Here is a 15,695-nt window from a genome sequence, read left to right as displayed (position 1 = left end):
GGCTTTTCCAAAAATCAATATTTTTTTTTCCAATTAAATATAAAAAAGCAAATAAACCATTTTTCATTGCTTTTCTCTTGGTGGGGACTTTAAAAGGATACAGTAAGAGTTTTGCTTTGTAAAAAGAGATAAGTGTGCCCTCTAGGGGGAATGGCTTGCTAACACCTGCAATGAGCTTTTCAAAAGAGCTTTCATATCAAAAGATGGTTTAAATATTGAATAATTTTCTTGTTGATGGAGCTTTCATTACACAGTAACCATGGCAGTATAATTCTACATCAGATTGCCTCAGAATGTATGATATAAATTAGATTACTATGTATTTACTGTCCTCTCACTCTTGCAGGTTTGCTTTTCATCCAGGAGGTGTCAGTACTGTCATTTAGCACAAGGAAACACAGGCAGCATACTGTTATGAACTGGATGGTGATGAGGAGTGATGATCCCCTGAATGGGAGCTGTGGATAATTGTGTGGAAAATGGATCAGTGAGTGAGATAATCCCCCCTCCTGAGCTTTTGTCATGATCTTGAAAACAACAAAAGATACAGGAACAACTGAACAACGTCAGCTTGATATCAATCTGCCACCGTCTGTCAGGCTTTGTAAAGGCACTGTACTTTGTAAACACACCTTTTTATGTTGATTTATCGAATGTGACATAATGTCACTGATCATGTTTGCAATGGGATGTTGAGTTTGTGCAAAGTAAATACATATATATAATGAGTAAATAAAGACTTGATCTTGAGCAGCAGAGCAGCAGAAATAAATGAGTGAAAATGGGAGAATGAGCAAATCTAACCCATCTGACCTCCCGATCCACGTCGGACCTCGGAGGGTGACAAGAGGTGCCAGCTCCTTTTTATTTTTCTTATTTGTCTTTTTATTTACCTCTTTAGTTATTTACTTTAAGTTACTTTTTAAAATTCATCCATTTATTTATTTTTACAACTTATGTATTTTTGTTTTTTCTCTTTTATTATTATTATTATATTATTTTCCTAATTTTTCGTACCGTATTATTTGCATAGTCCATCTTTTCTCTCCTCTTTCTCAGCTGCAGAAATGCATACACCTAAACACATGTACACAGACAATCTCAAAAACTACCCAGTGCATAGGAAAATAACCGGTTTGCATATCAATAACAGAAAGAATAACATCGTGCTTGATCATTTGATATTTATCATTTGTTTGTCCTGTTTAGTCCAGTCTTGTCCAAATTTCTGTCTCCATCTACCCCTGTGTATGCCTTGCTTATTAATACCCTGCTAATAATAGAGCAAAACACTATTAATGCAGTGTAACAGGACACAGTGATGTGATATAAGACTTCCCTCTGACTATGTGACACTTTGGTGGTTCTGGGCCTCAGCTGGGATCAGTGAGGGCTCGGTGAGTCCTAGCTAGATCGATCACTCTATCTTTGTTGTGCTTGGCATCTATCTGCCATTAATCAGACAGCGGTAGACACCTCCCAAGGTCAGAGCCCAGGTTGTCAATACTCCACATGATTCAGCACTTTGTCAACAGGCAGCACCAACACTGTGTCTCCATCAGATGCATATTTATCCAGCTGCAACGACATACTGCAGCTGACAGATAAAGAAGTGCACTTACTTCAATTCAAAGCAAATATTATTAGCTCTGTTATTATCTCAGTCGGCTTGCTGGGCGGCGGGGCAGGATAGAGAGGCCCGGAATAATCAGCTCCTCTGATGGATGCATGGGAGGCTGTGCTGCAGCTGGCAGGCCGGGGCTGCCACTTAGTGTACATTATTTATCCAGATTATTCACAGCGCTGAATTCAGCCAGGAGCAAGACGCGAGGAAGGAAACTTGTGCTGATCCTCTGCTGACCGAGCCAAATTCACAATACATGCAGACAAAGGCGGTAAAGAAAAGCTTCTGATCCAGCAGTTATTAAGTGATGCTGTTTGGAGAATGTGGCGCTGATAATGTCTTATTGCAAATATGCCACAGATTGTGTTTTCTTTCTTTCTATTTTAATTACTACATCACATCTATCTCTCAAATCTAACAGCCAATATATATCTATATATATCTATCTATCTATATATATATATATATATATATATATATATATATATATATATATATATATATATATATATATATATGTGTTTAAAATACTGTATATTACTATCTTTGTGAAAGATGTAACATTTATACAGACGTGACTGGTCACTATATTGGTTACCATTACAGATTTGCAGTTAATTAAAGTGATATTTTTGCAATGCAGATAAAACACAATTGTGACATGACTGCGTTTCTATTGAGTGATGTTCTGTGACGTCTCCTCTCAAAATAACATTCCAAGAAGAATTGTGATGGATGATCAAAACATTAGTAGCTTTATTTCTATTGCAGCCACCACACTAGCCGTCATTTCCAATCAAAGGTGACGTAGGCGTGCTATGCGAGCAATAATGGAAAGGCAAGCCTCTAATATGCGGGAGCAGCCACTTATGAGGGACTTCTGGGAGGTGATCGTCCACGATTTCACAGAGGAATTGTGAATTCCAAAGTTCTGTATGATCCGCTCAACTTTTGAAGAGTTATGCGATGCAATAATATCTTTTGCAGCACCTGCTGCATTATGCCCGAGGGAGCCAGTTACTACATCATATGACTGATAAAAGTGAAGAAAAAACAGTGTTTCCATTGCAGTTTTGGCTCTTTCAAATCAACTTTTTCAAGTGCCTAAATTACCACCTCATGCGAACATGAAACCTTTTTTGCGATAAATGGGAGTTTGTTTTCCAAAACTGACATGTTTCTTTAAGGTGTATTTTAAATTTTGAATTTCTATTTGCGCAATTTGAGGGTTAATGGAAACCCGCTTATTGTTTAAATGTAAAGTTTCAACATATCTGCTACATTATAACTTGCAAAAATGTATCTGTGGTTTGCCGAATGTGCAGTGCCAACATTTTTCTGGTGAATGGACTGGATTGTCTCCAGTGTCAAAGAGTCTAATGAAGCTGCTTGTGCTGTCACTGCAGTTAAGTAATAGCTGTACAATAAAGAGATGTGTGTTGCCTACATCCTGGTCTTTATGTTTCCATCTATTGTCTGCATCCTGCAGCACCTGTGTGTGAATGTCACCTTTTACATTTTTGTCCTCATGAAGTAGCATCTCTGGCCAATGTTGTCATCTCACCATTACATGAGCTGTCAGTCACTCACTTTACTGCCACACAAAATTATTAAGAAAGACCTTAAGACAAATGTTTCTCCACCGATATGCAGCAAAAAGCCAACAAGAACAGAGGTAAGTGTATGTGGTTTACATCACATTTTCACTGCAACACTCTGGGATTTTTCGATAAACTCCTATAAAACCAAGCTTGGGTCCAGAAGCATTAAGCCCTTATCAAGTTAAATGGTCTAATATCAACATATTAGGCTTTCAATGCTATTCCCCAGCTACAGAGAAACTGCAGAGTCTGGGAGGCAAATGAGAGCAGAAGGGGAGCGCCGATGCTCCAGCAGAATGGGGTTGTAGAAACTGCAGGGGCAAAAAACAGGCTGGAAGAACAGGAAAAATATCTTTATATTTTTAATCCCCCCCCCCAGCCTTTAATATTACATTATGATAATATTTATATTTATAAGCACATTTTAAGCACTTTTTGACTTGTTGGTTTTTTTTAAAATTTCTTTTCACTTTATTATAATTTTTTTTGCAAATTTCTGAGTCATTTGTCATTGCCTTTTACCTATGTTCTTTGAAGAGTCAATCTGGGGCTCAACATAAATGGAGATGATTAAAAGTTAGTTTAAAAATTATATATATAGGGAAAATATAATAAGAGTAAGTAAGATCAACTTTGCAGATTTCACAGTGTGGCTGCAGGTTTATAATTACTGAACAGGCATGAAGATGGTCTTACTGAATAAATAAATTAAAAAAAAGACAGCAGTGCAGGAATCACATACATATAATATGAATTTCAAAATTGCAGATCAGGACACAAATCCAGCATTACACCAGAGCAGAGAGCAGACTGCCGTGGATTGAGTTGTGAACAGAGGAGAAGAGCAAGTAGCAGAGCGAATGAAAATGACAGCTTCATGCCCCCGTCACCCTGGCAGAGGGAAGACTGATGAGCTGCTTTTTCCCAGCAACCTCTGTCTCCATCCGTCTTCTCCTTTTAAACTGATTTGCCGGAGAGAACATGTCTCTGTCATCAATTACAGGGGATTTTACCACAACAAAGCTGATCAGATAAAAATATTTCACAAGTTTGCTCTCCTCCAGTGAACACGTCAAGCATCTCTCCCCTGCTGCGAAGCCGCATGAATAAACTGATTTCCAGGATTTTCAAAGCCGTTGTGTAACAATCTGCCGCAGAGCTCAGATTAGACTTGTTTATTCATAAACTCTGATTTCCCTCCCTCCCTTACAGTAACGCAGACACACACATTTGTAGATCAGCCGCAGCAGCGCTATCATTCTATATTACTAATGAGCCATTATTACGACCAATTACCTGATGAGCTGATAATCTCATTTGATTTCTGACTTGGAATTTCATTACATGTTCATTTTCACTCTATGAGGCTGATGTGACATGCAGATGAAGAGCAGAGGATTATTTATTGACAACATTTTCTTGTCAAATCAGTAAAGTGTTTGTTAGATATTATGCTATCAATAAATGATGAGTTTGTTCATAATTTAGAGGCTCTGAATGGATCTTTGGGAAATTAATTCAAATGTATTGATGTCAGTTTGATGCAGCTGCTTGGGCTGAGTTCCTAATGTAAGCTTTAGAGTGGAACTAACCTGAACACAGTAAATATTAAAGCTACACTAGTCAATATGTTTGTGTTAAAAAAAGATTAAATTACAGTGTAATGTAAAAAGGGGCCATTGATGGTGATGAATTGACAGACTCTCATTGCCCAGTTCCTCAGCCCTCCTAAACTTTAAAGGACAATAGGTGGGTTTCCTTTAACCCTAAAATTGCGCTAAATGAAATAGTTAATAGAAATCATGCCTATTGGAAACACGTTAATTAAAAAAAACAAACACTTTTATTACAAAAAACACTCGCATGAGGTGGTATTTTAGGCAATTTGACAAAGCCATATTTCGCAAAACTGCTGTAGAATTTATTTTATTTATTTACTTGTTCGCTTTTTCTAGTTATGCTGCTATGGCTTTGTGCTTGTCTGTAGAAACTAGCTCTGGAAGTTTTGAATCCACAATTCCTCTGTGAAACCATGGACTATCACCTCCCAGAAATCCCTCATACGTCGCTGCTCACACGTATAAGGGGCTTATCCTTACATTATTGCTCGCATAACACGCCTACAAGGCCTTCAGTTGGCATCAATGACAATTAGTGTGGTGGTTGCAATAGAAATAAACCTGCTAATGTTTTGAACATCCATCACAATGCTTCTTGGAATGTTATCACGAGAGAAGAAGTTGCATTAAATCACTCAGTGGAAACACAGTCAATCCCGCAATTGTGTTTTAATGACGTTTCAAAAATATCGCTTAAGTTTTGTGCAAATATGTGATGGAAACCTGCCTTTTCTAGTGGCTTTGAGTTCATTTATATCCTGCAACTTTATTGTACCAAGTAAGTAACTAGTTTGTGAATATAGTTTATAATCCCACCAGATAATCAATGTCCAACACATGTCAATGTGTAGTCAACATTTTCCCCAGATAACTCAAGATCCAGGCATTCAGGAGGTTCTCACCAGAAGCTGAATTATCTGCAGAGGCCTCACCAAAACAAACAGACCCAGTGATTCAAACCGCTAGAAACACTGAATAAAGCAGTTTCACATTGCAAATCAGTATTACTCTGTTCACTGCATTACAGCTTCTTACTGTGAACGTGAAAACACAAAAGTCCCCATGTGGAGCCAGTGTTTGGTATGTCCATTCTGGGCTCCTGTAGAAACATGGTGTAATGCACTTTTGGAGAAGACATGGGGAAATGTACAAACTTTTAGACCCAAACCCTCCTCGTTGAATCTGGAGTCTCATTTGCTCCGAGTATAACACATTCTCACAGCTCATATAATGAGCTCCTTTGCATAATCAGATCTGTACTGTAAGACATTGTTAGGCCTAGTTTCATCTTCTCACATAAAAAACCTGATTGATTCAAACACTCTTAGAGATACCAAAAAAAAAAAACACACAAAGACTGCTCAACTGAATGTAAGAGAGAGAAGTCATTAGAAGACTACAAGCCTGTTCTCTATTAATCCGAGCATGAACATTGTAATTAATGAGAGCTGCAGTTACTGTATCTTTATTTCATCACACATGTGTCAGAGTGAGACTCGCCTTGAATTGTGTGACAGTGGATGTAACATAAACACCAAGATTACACATTCAGACCCAAGAAATTGTTGGAGGTGAGCAGCACTGACAGGACTGTGGTTTCCCAGCAGCACCCCTGACTTTCAATGAAAGATGAGTAAAATTGGACAAAGATTGAATCTGACAAATTGAGCGGCCGAGGTTGAAAGAACAACATTGTGTCGGGTTCTTCTGATTAGATTTGTGGCTGTTGCAGATGGCTACCAAATGACTTCACTATGTTCCCAGTAGAGCTGCTGATTGCCATGGCAAAACTGACTGTGGGTACTTGCATTAATCAGTCCGCATCCCAGACATCTTGAAGTGAGGTATTTCTAGAGAAATGTACCTATTTCACAGTATCAGCCTTCAGGATGTTTTTCTCATAAACGGGCGCAATAGTTTTGCAATCGTTTTCTAGGTGAGACTTATTGACAGTTTAAGCCACGTTTAGATGAGGGTGGCCCTACTAAAAGGAAGAAGTCTTTCCTTTGTGTATTAAAAAACAATGTTTTCAGATAGCATTATGAATATGATCTGCCTGTCCACAGATCAGCTGTAGTATGCATGCCAGGCCAGTAGTTGGCGGTGTAACTTTGTAATGACACACCACAGAAGAGCACCACATCCTTTATCATTCTTGTAGGATCCGTGCATTGCCAGTTTACGCTGCAACAGAAGGGGTTGCATTTCCGTAAGATTACACTCTGGAATCCAGTTTCAAAAGTATGAGTTTCAAGATCCCCAAAATGCTGTTGTTGTGTGAGTAACAGACCAAAAAGTTCAACATTTCATGCAGGAAGGTGTCCCTGTGCAAATGGCACTTTAGGCACTTTTTTTCATAGGGGTGGACATGTAGGGCTATTGAAAAACCAAAACCAAAAGCCATCAGTGAATTTCAGAAATTCTGTTATACTGTTGTTGGCTAGTTTAAAACATTATCAATATAAACAGCGTTCCTCTACTTTGGTTTCTTACTTTGCAGTTAATATTACCAAAATTTCTGATGTGGATCAACTAATACCAGCACAGCTTCTACAATAATCCCGTTTTACTGTTTTACATATCTAATAATGATATTTAATAATAATATAATAATGTTTTGGGCGAATCATTGTTCTTTAAATTGGCATGTTATGCTTTTTCTTAAAGACATATTAGGCTTTATTTTGAAGGAGTACATTAATTGTAAGCATTTTTGTTTTTTACTGGGAACAAGCCTTCTTAAGTTTAGGGGAGACTTATGGGTACCCATAAAACCCATTTTCTTTCAGATGTCTTGAGGTGAGAGATCAAGGGAAAATGGCCATGCCAGTTCCCCACGAAACTTTTAGCCTCACTTAAAAAAATTATCTCGCCTCTACTGAACCTATAGATGCCTCAGGTGTCGCAGTCAGCTCACCACTCTCGCCTGGGCTCCCAGCTGCATCTCATCACCAATCAAGTCGGTACATGAACCTTTCCTGTCCACTCACTCACTGCCAGACTGTTTTTCATTCTTCCATGCAAGACTCTCCAGCACTTTAAACTGATCTCGGGTTTCCCGGAAATCCCGGAAATCACCTCACCATTTGTTCTACTACCATCCATATTGTGTAAACATAATGATGTGCTCCTGCCATGTGCATTTGTTCACACTGAGGTAGTGGCATGGTAGATGTGGAAAGTAACTGACAAGGCGGCACCATGTGACGACATGGGATGAGAATGTGTTGGGTAATCCACAGACCTTGCTGGGAGTAGTTTCGTACAGAAATTATTTTCTTTAAAAAACAATTTTCTCAGGTGTATGCTTTACGCTTCAGTTGGAAAGAGACATACCAGCTGAAGACTTAGAGAATTAAAGAATTAAAGAATTAAAGAATTAAGAATTAAAGATTGAACTTGCAGTAGATCTACAAGTAATGATAGCCAGTCAGCTATCACCAACTGCTATGTAAGTTTAGGGAGAGATGATTTGGTTTCCTGGCATGATTTCCTGCTACAAATGCTTTAATTGTCAAGCCATGCTGTGACCCCCCCCCCCCCCCCCCCACCTCATGTATTTCATGCATATTGATGAGTTCAGCAGTTGCTCTAACCTGCCTCTAGTCTGGAGGAAGGTACCACATCTTCCTTTTCAAATCACGGTGGAGGGGCTCCCTTTGGATGAGTAAAACAGTATACTTTCTGTCTCTTGGTGGAGCCATCGGGGATACAAGCTAAATTACATGTGGGCCAGAGTGAGATCACAGTGAATTATTTATGCGCTTCCTGCCCTGTGCCCTGCTCATCATGGTATGGCATTGCAGGGGTAGCGGAGTCAGGCCAGGACATGCCTTCAAGCTGTTATCAAAACCTATTGCTCCTCAGGCAGCCATCATAGCGATCAATACCCTGCAGCATTTTAGTGGGTTTCAAAAGCAATACAGAGAGGATGAGTCGCCTAAAAGAGATGTTTGTGAAAGATTGAGGTAGTTGCTTTACAAAGCCTAATTTTTAGTTCGGAACAGGTGACGAAGTAATCATTTCTCTGCTGCTCACTGCCATCAGTCAGATGAGCCATTTATAGCATGCAATTCAATTATTTCCTCCAAGCGATGCATTGCATTTCAAAGATCATTGGACAACAGTATCCCCTGTCTCTGACACTGACACAGATATATTGTGGAAGTGATTGGATTGTTGGATGTGGGTAAATTGGTTTGGCTGTGAGTGTTGTGGCCTCAGAGCGGAGCTGGAGGACAGGCACTGAGGGAAGAAGATAAGGGACAGTGGCACCTGATGAAGATGATGGCTAAAGGGCAAGTCTTGGGATAGAGCACAACATGTTATGTTTGTCTCCTCAAGACCACAGCTAATCCGATTACTGTTTCCATGCACTGTGGGATGTCATTTGGTCTGGGTGCAATAACAAAGCCCAGCGGTTCGTGACTCAGGCTCAAGACTCTGTTTTGATGCCCATGTGACTCACTTGGGGCTGGGGGACTGGATAATAATTTATTTGGCCGCAAGTTAATAAGAGACTCACAAAGTTATTTTACTCTAGACGGAAATTTCTCAAAATGTGTATGTATATGTACACCTTAGACTGTATATGAGAATAGACAACATGACAGTTCCACCAAAGTGTAACTTGTTTAATCTTGATCTCCCCCTGGTCTCTGGCTGCAGTATAGGTAGTAAAGGTGCACGTTTGGCTGGTGCATAGTTCTGCCGTTGCAGAGTGCCGATGCCATGAGGGGGTTACTTGATCTGCAACTGTTTTTGGGTGGGTGGAGCACGTTAAATTGCATCCACATGAATGCAACAAAATCCAAAGGTCTTCCTTGTAAAACACTGCAATGTAATAAGATGATCAATATTGTTCATTTCACTCACCCATGGTTTTAATGTTTTGTCTAATAAGTGTATATGTATATGATATAAATTCAAATTTTTTGGTTGAGCATCAAAAAGTAAGGATTAATTGCAGGTTGGTGACAGGATACAAACTCATGATTCCTCCTTGACAGTCAGACACGCCACATTCCCATCGCCCACCCAAACCTCCAAACTTTCACTCTCTGCCCTCCTACATAACAGGTACATTACTTTCTGCACTGGCACTTAATTTTTGCTCTGGACTTAAATTACTTGCAGAATCATCTGCTATGAATTTAATTCACAGGATACTGGGCTGACCTGTAACTTGTAAGCACTCTGACCGAACTTTTTGGTTTGTTTTATTGTAATAGATAGTTGAGGCCTTTTACAAATAAAATAGCAAAGATTAAAGGAAGGTGGGAAAAATAAGAAATATTTGTTCTTACAATCCTGTGCAGGGTACAGGCACGCTGAATGCTTCAAGCTACTGTAAATCAGCAAAGAAGAACCTCTGACTGTTGTTCTGTGCAAAATCCATCAAATCCAATTTGTTCAATTAACCATTTCTGTACAGATGTGAATGATGTTTCCATCACACATAGTAAAGACAAACGTGAAAGTGTCAGCGCACCACTGCCTATATAAAGGTGTGCTCGTATTCTCACCTTTACCTGAGGAGGACCATCTGTGATTAAAACTTCAGAACAAAGAAAAACAGGCAAATACTGAGAACATTAAAAAAAGGCAACCAGAACTAGTCTGTTTCAGTATAATGAACTGAATGATTGAATGTAGAGAATCTCCAAGAGACCATGTAGCATATCCATATTGACATAAGTTTAAACATTTATATTTGTTATCTAAGCAGATTACTAACATTATCTCCATCAGGTGGCTAACACCCTGGGTTTATACATCTAAAAAATGATCTATCTATCTATCTTTCTAGCTATCTATACACCTAGACATCTATTCATCTGTCTATATTTACATCCATCCATACAAAATATGTTTAATATGATATGTCAGATTTACAACAACAACAAACACAACAAAAAGAATATTTTTGCCCAATTTGATGACTACAGCATTCCCTTGCATCTTCACAAATGGAGAGAAAAAAATGACAAAAAAGACAAACTAATGCAATACTATGATGGTTTCACTTTTTGGATGCTGATATTTTTATTTGTTTGCTCTACTTTCTTTGCCTGACTGTCAGAAAATCTGAAATTGCGTTAAAAGTAATGTGTTCTTTTGATCACTGAGTTGTGCAGACATGTATCAGATGTCCTAGCAGAGTCAACATCTGTTAGAACAGAATCAGAAAAAAACAACCCTTTGTGGATTGATATTAAAGAGTCTAATGAAGAGCTTTCAATGGTTTCTTAAGTTTGCAGTTTAACTACATGAGACACAGAAGGTAAGAACAGAGTATAACACCTTGTATTTATCACTTCTAATTATAGATAGGTTGGTGTTTCATTTTCACTGACTCTCACATTGTTGTAGAGAGAAACGCAGGTCTCTGAAGACCCATGTCAAAAATTTGTTTTTATGATTGCATTCAAAAGACCTTAATAATTACCCACTGAGTTTTAATGAAGTTATTTTCAGCCGCTGAAGACTGACGATGAAGTGTTTGTTGCTTCAAGTCAAATCGACATGACAGTGTAAAGATACAATTTCAAAACAACTCAGTCAAATCTCATTAAAACTTTTAGCAAAAATCCTCTCACACTGCAGCAGTTCAGCACAAAGCAAAGATGAAAATTTCCCACATGGATCACATCTGCTCAATTTATAATCATCTGAATATGAATGTTCCCACTACTCTTCCAGTGAGATGAATAATGAAAATCAGACACAGAAGCACATCTGTGAGAAACCTTATAATAAAACCATATATTCGAAATTGACACCCCCCCCAAAACCAAAAAGGTGTTCTTTTAGAGGACTGGCTTTTTTTTAACACAACAATTACCACATCCAGTTTAGACACCTGAAACAAGTATCAAATGACCATCTTGGTACAGAAGGTATGTGTGTGCTGATGTAAATGGGTAGCAGATTATTTATTTTGTGGTTGGTTGCTTAGTTACTGTGAATACTGCAGAGATGGTGAAAAGTAAGACCAGAGATTTCTTTGCTTGGACAGACGACGAGATAAAACTGTTACTGAAAGTAACACAAGTATAAGGTGGCCAAGGTATTGGAAAAGCAGACTGGGAGTCATTGCAAAACAAATAGGGTGACATATTTTAGCAGTACTGGGAGAATTATCCATTGATGGAGGATGCTATGACATTGGGAAAGGAGTACCCTTACTAGAAGGATGAAATCACAAAAGGTATACCTATTATGTTTTGACTTGACATATCAAGACTGGTATCGAGAAGTGAACATGGGTGTGTGCATCATCATATGGGTTTAGCAGCATTTTGGGTGGGCCTAGATGTAGCATATGTTATGGATTTTACTACAGCTGGTGATGGATTCACCACTGAAGGTTTGGTTTAGGTCAACAACAAATCAGTAAGGTTTAGAGAAAGATCATGGTCACAGCCAAAAGAAACAATGATTGATTTTCTGTAGTAAACAGGACGCCAGTAATGGTCTCCCATGTCAAAGTCAAATATTGTTCACCCATCCAACCGTTCTGAACCTCCTTCATCTGCGGAATTTTTTCTGGTAAAACACTTGTTTCCTTTTTTGCTCTGGATGGACAAGTGTCATAATTTGTCTGCTCACTGAAGGTCTATGTTACTCAAAAAAAAAACACATGTTGTTATTGAAAAATTGCTTAAACAACAGGTTTTCTTGAAAGAACAGTCTTGATTAAATCCCATGTGTTTTTCCGGAGGATGCAGACGCAAGTAAGGCCTTCCTTGCGAAGACTGATACCTCTCTCACATCTTAGCATGGATGTGCAAAGAGAGCTGGAAACAGTATAGGAGACAAGGCCCCATTAATTCTTATAAAGGTTGCTCAATGGCGCATTCATCCAAAAAAGTCCAGCTGAGGTACATAAAATTACTCAGGTGATCTGCACTGTATGGCACGCAGAGCAGGCCAACATGTTCTGATACCAAGTCGTCACATATCGCTGCTTTGTCAGTGGACTTCTGTGTCTACTTATTATGCTTTGGGTTTTCTCCACCACCTGCTGTTGACTTTCCAGGGTATCTCAACCAATGCCAGCATATCAACCAATGCCAGCACATGGTTAGAATTAGGCTACAAAAACAGAAGCAGGTGCTTAGGTTTTGAAAAAAACATTATCGTTGGCTATCGTGGCTCTACATTAATGTGGAAAACAAACACCAGGCTTGCATATGAAAGTCTGGGGTTTGTTGGCTCCATCCCCCACCACTCCTGCCCACTCTATAGAGATGCTTCTGTTGCATCATTACCGGCAGTGTTTCAACCTGATGCCGTCCATGGAAAAAAAGTATTTTGGGCTACAGAGCACCCTGTAGTGGATGAAATTCCATTGTTTGGCAACTACGAATATTGGCTTCAATGCCCAGTGCACAATCGGAGAAGAGAATGATTTAAAAAAATGCTCTATTCCTTATGTAAAAAAGAAAAATAATACAAAGCTGAGTGGTGAGAATGATGAGTGTAGAGGATGTGTAATGTACCAACATATGAATTTGCTCAAATGCACATACTGTATGCACAAAAGCAGAATTCATACACACATAACACACACACCAACAGGTACAGTAAGACCCAGCTCTTTTCGTGAAACCCCAGCTGACAGCTTATCCAATTACTGCTGCCGAGACACTGGTTACAAGGAAGTCAACTCTGAAATTGCCTGGTGTGATTCAATGTGGCCCACACGACATGTGTAAAATTGACAGTGTGATTTCTGACTGGGCTCCCAGCAGAGATTACCTCCCACGGGACGTTTCTGTTTCAGAACCCTGGGCTGTGTGCCAGCCAAGGAAGGTGAATGTGGTAGATTGTTGTGGGCTGTTGAAATCTCCAATGAGAGCCTCCTTAAAGCAGAGTAAGTGATGATTATGGGAGTCATTATGATAGAGATTTTTAAACTGCAGTGATCAGTGCTTTCAGTCTTAATTGTGATAGATATAGTCTAGAGTGTGTGTTCAAGGCATCAATGGATGGGCCGTTTGTCTCAACACTTTTTAGATGTTTTTAGGGAAACTATAATTTTGCAACATTGATGACTATTTGGTCAAACAGTATTTTCATAAAATATTGTCAAATCCACAAGTATTGTCACAAGTGACAAATTCAATGTCCACCACATTCTCATCCCATGTCATCACAAATTGCCGGTTTGCTGATGGACTTCTGCATCTACGTACATATTAGGCTCTAGGGATCCTCTTGCGTGTGCTATTGATGTTCCAGGATGCCGCTACCGTAATGCCAACACAATCACATGGTGGGATTATACTGCAGGTGGGAATGTTTAGGCAATAACAGCACATGACAACCAACGCCAAGTTGTCAACAAAAGCCCAAGATGGTTAGAATTAGGCAATAACGGCATAGATGGTTAGAGTTAGGCAAAAAGGTACAGGGTGAGGTGTAGGAAAAAAAACATCATATTCAGACGGGAAGTGAACACTGAACTTTTCAGATCTAACCACCTCCCCTCACATCTATCCAAAAGAGACCTTTGAGCTCCTTACATATGTCATTACTGGCAGCATTATAACCTGACGCTGTTGTCGTTGTTTCTTAAGTAGCAATGATGTGTAGACAATGAAGAAACCTCTGCTGACACTGACTTAGTTGCATAAGAATCAATTTATTACAACAGAGTTCAGCATCCACCAGGCACCATGGTCTGCCTGGGAGAGGATTCGGGACCAATGTGAATCTCTCTCTCTTACAGCTCATGCATGTGTCTTATATAGGTACAAGCATCTACACATCTATCAGTAAACATTCCTTCTTCTATTGTGTTCAATCACACAAACCCCAAGGGGACACATTCCATGTAATTTAGCCAGGTGTCCGTACTCCAGACATCAGACCCCAAGGCCTAACCATCCCTTAACCTTTGATCTCAAGATAAGACCCATATAAACAGAGCATAATACACCTCACTGTCTAGCGGTGTATCATGCTGATGCAACAGGTTCTGTCCGTCCATTTTCTCAGCTGACACCGCCCAGAAGTTTATCTTACGGACACAAAATGTGGCTTTTGGCATTGGGATCTTACGCCAGAATCTTTGCAAAAGCGGTGCTATTTGACAGCTTCAAAATGAGAACAGGCTGCAATGTCACAATGTGCCTGAGAATCAATAGTATTTTGTAATGTGCATGAATGTGTCTTTTCAACTTACCAGGTAAGAGCAGTCCTCATCTGCCATAAGGAACACTTCAAACTGACCAATTAATTTTCAATTCTAAGTAATCGTTAATGCAGTTTGTTTTTACTTTCAGACAGAGGTAGACAAAAGCAGACTACTAATTTCAGGCGGCAGTTACCAACCCCTGTAGGCACCATTTAACATATGAGAGAAGGCTTTCAGAACGAGGACTAACAAAGGTGTTTGAGAAAAGAAAATATCTTGGGTAACAATAGCTGGAGCTGCTGGAGTGTAGGCTAGACACCCTGGACAAAGTTTCTAGGGGGCAATATTGTAAAATACCCAACAACAAAAAATGCTGCATTCTCACTGCATGGATTTAGATTCAGATTTATACTTTATTGTCCTCTGAGCAGGATATTTGCTTTCACAGTCTGTAAATATATCATTAAGAACAGTTACACACACAGGATGTAGACAGACAAGAACATAACAGTAAACAGAGTACAAAAAACATATTTCTGTCTGCTTAGGTAGGACGTCACGTGATGGAACCAAAAGCTGATGAACCCATGAAATTTGTTGATCATCATTTTTTAAAATATGTTTACCCAGACTTGTGTATGTTTGAAATTCTAGTCTCTTTTATGGACCCAACACATAGCTCAAATTAAAATTGCAACTAAATATGC

This window comes from Plectropomus leopardus, chromosome 2 (assembly GCF_008729295.1).
Source record: "Plectropomus leopardus isolate mb chromosome 2, YSFRI_Pleo_2.0, whole genome shotgun sequence".
NCBI lineage: Eukaryota > Metazoa > Chordata > Actinopteri > Perciformes > Serranidae > Plectropomus > Plectropomus leopardus.
The sequence above is the reverse complement of the archived record's forward strand: the minus strand, read 5'-3'. Positions refer to the sequence as shown.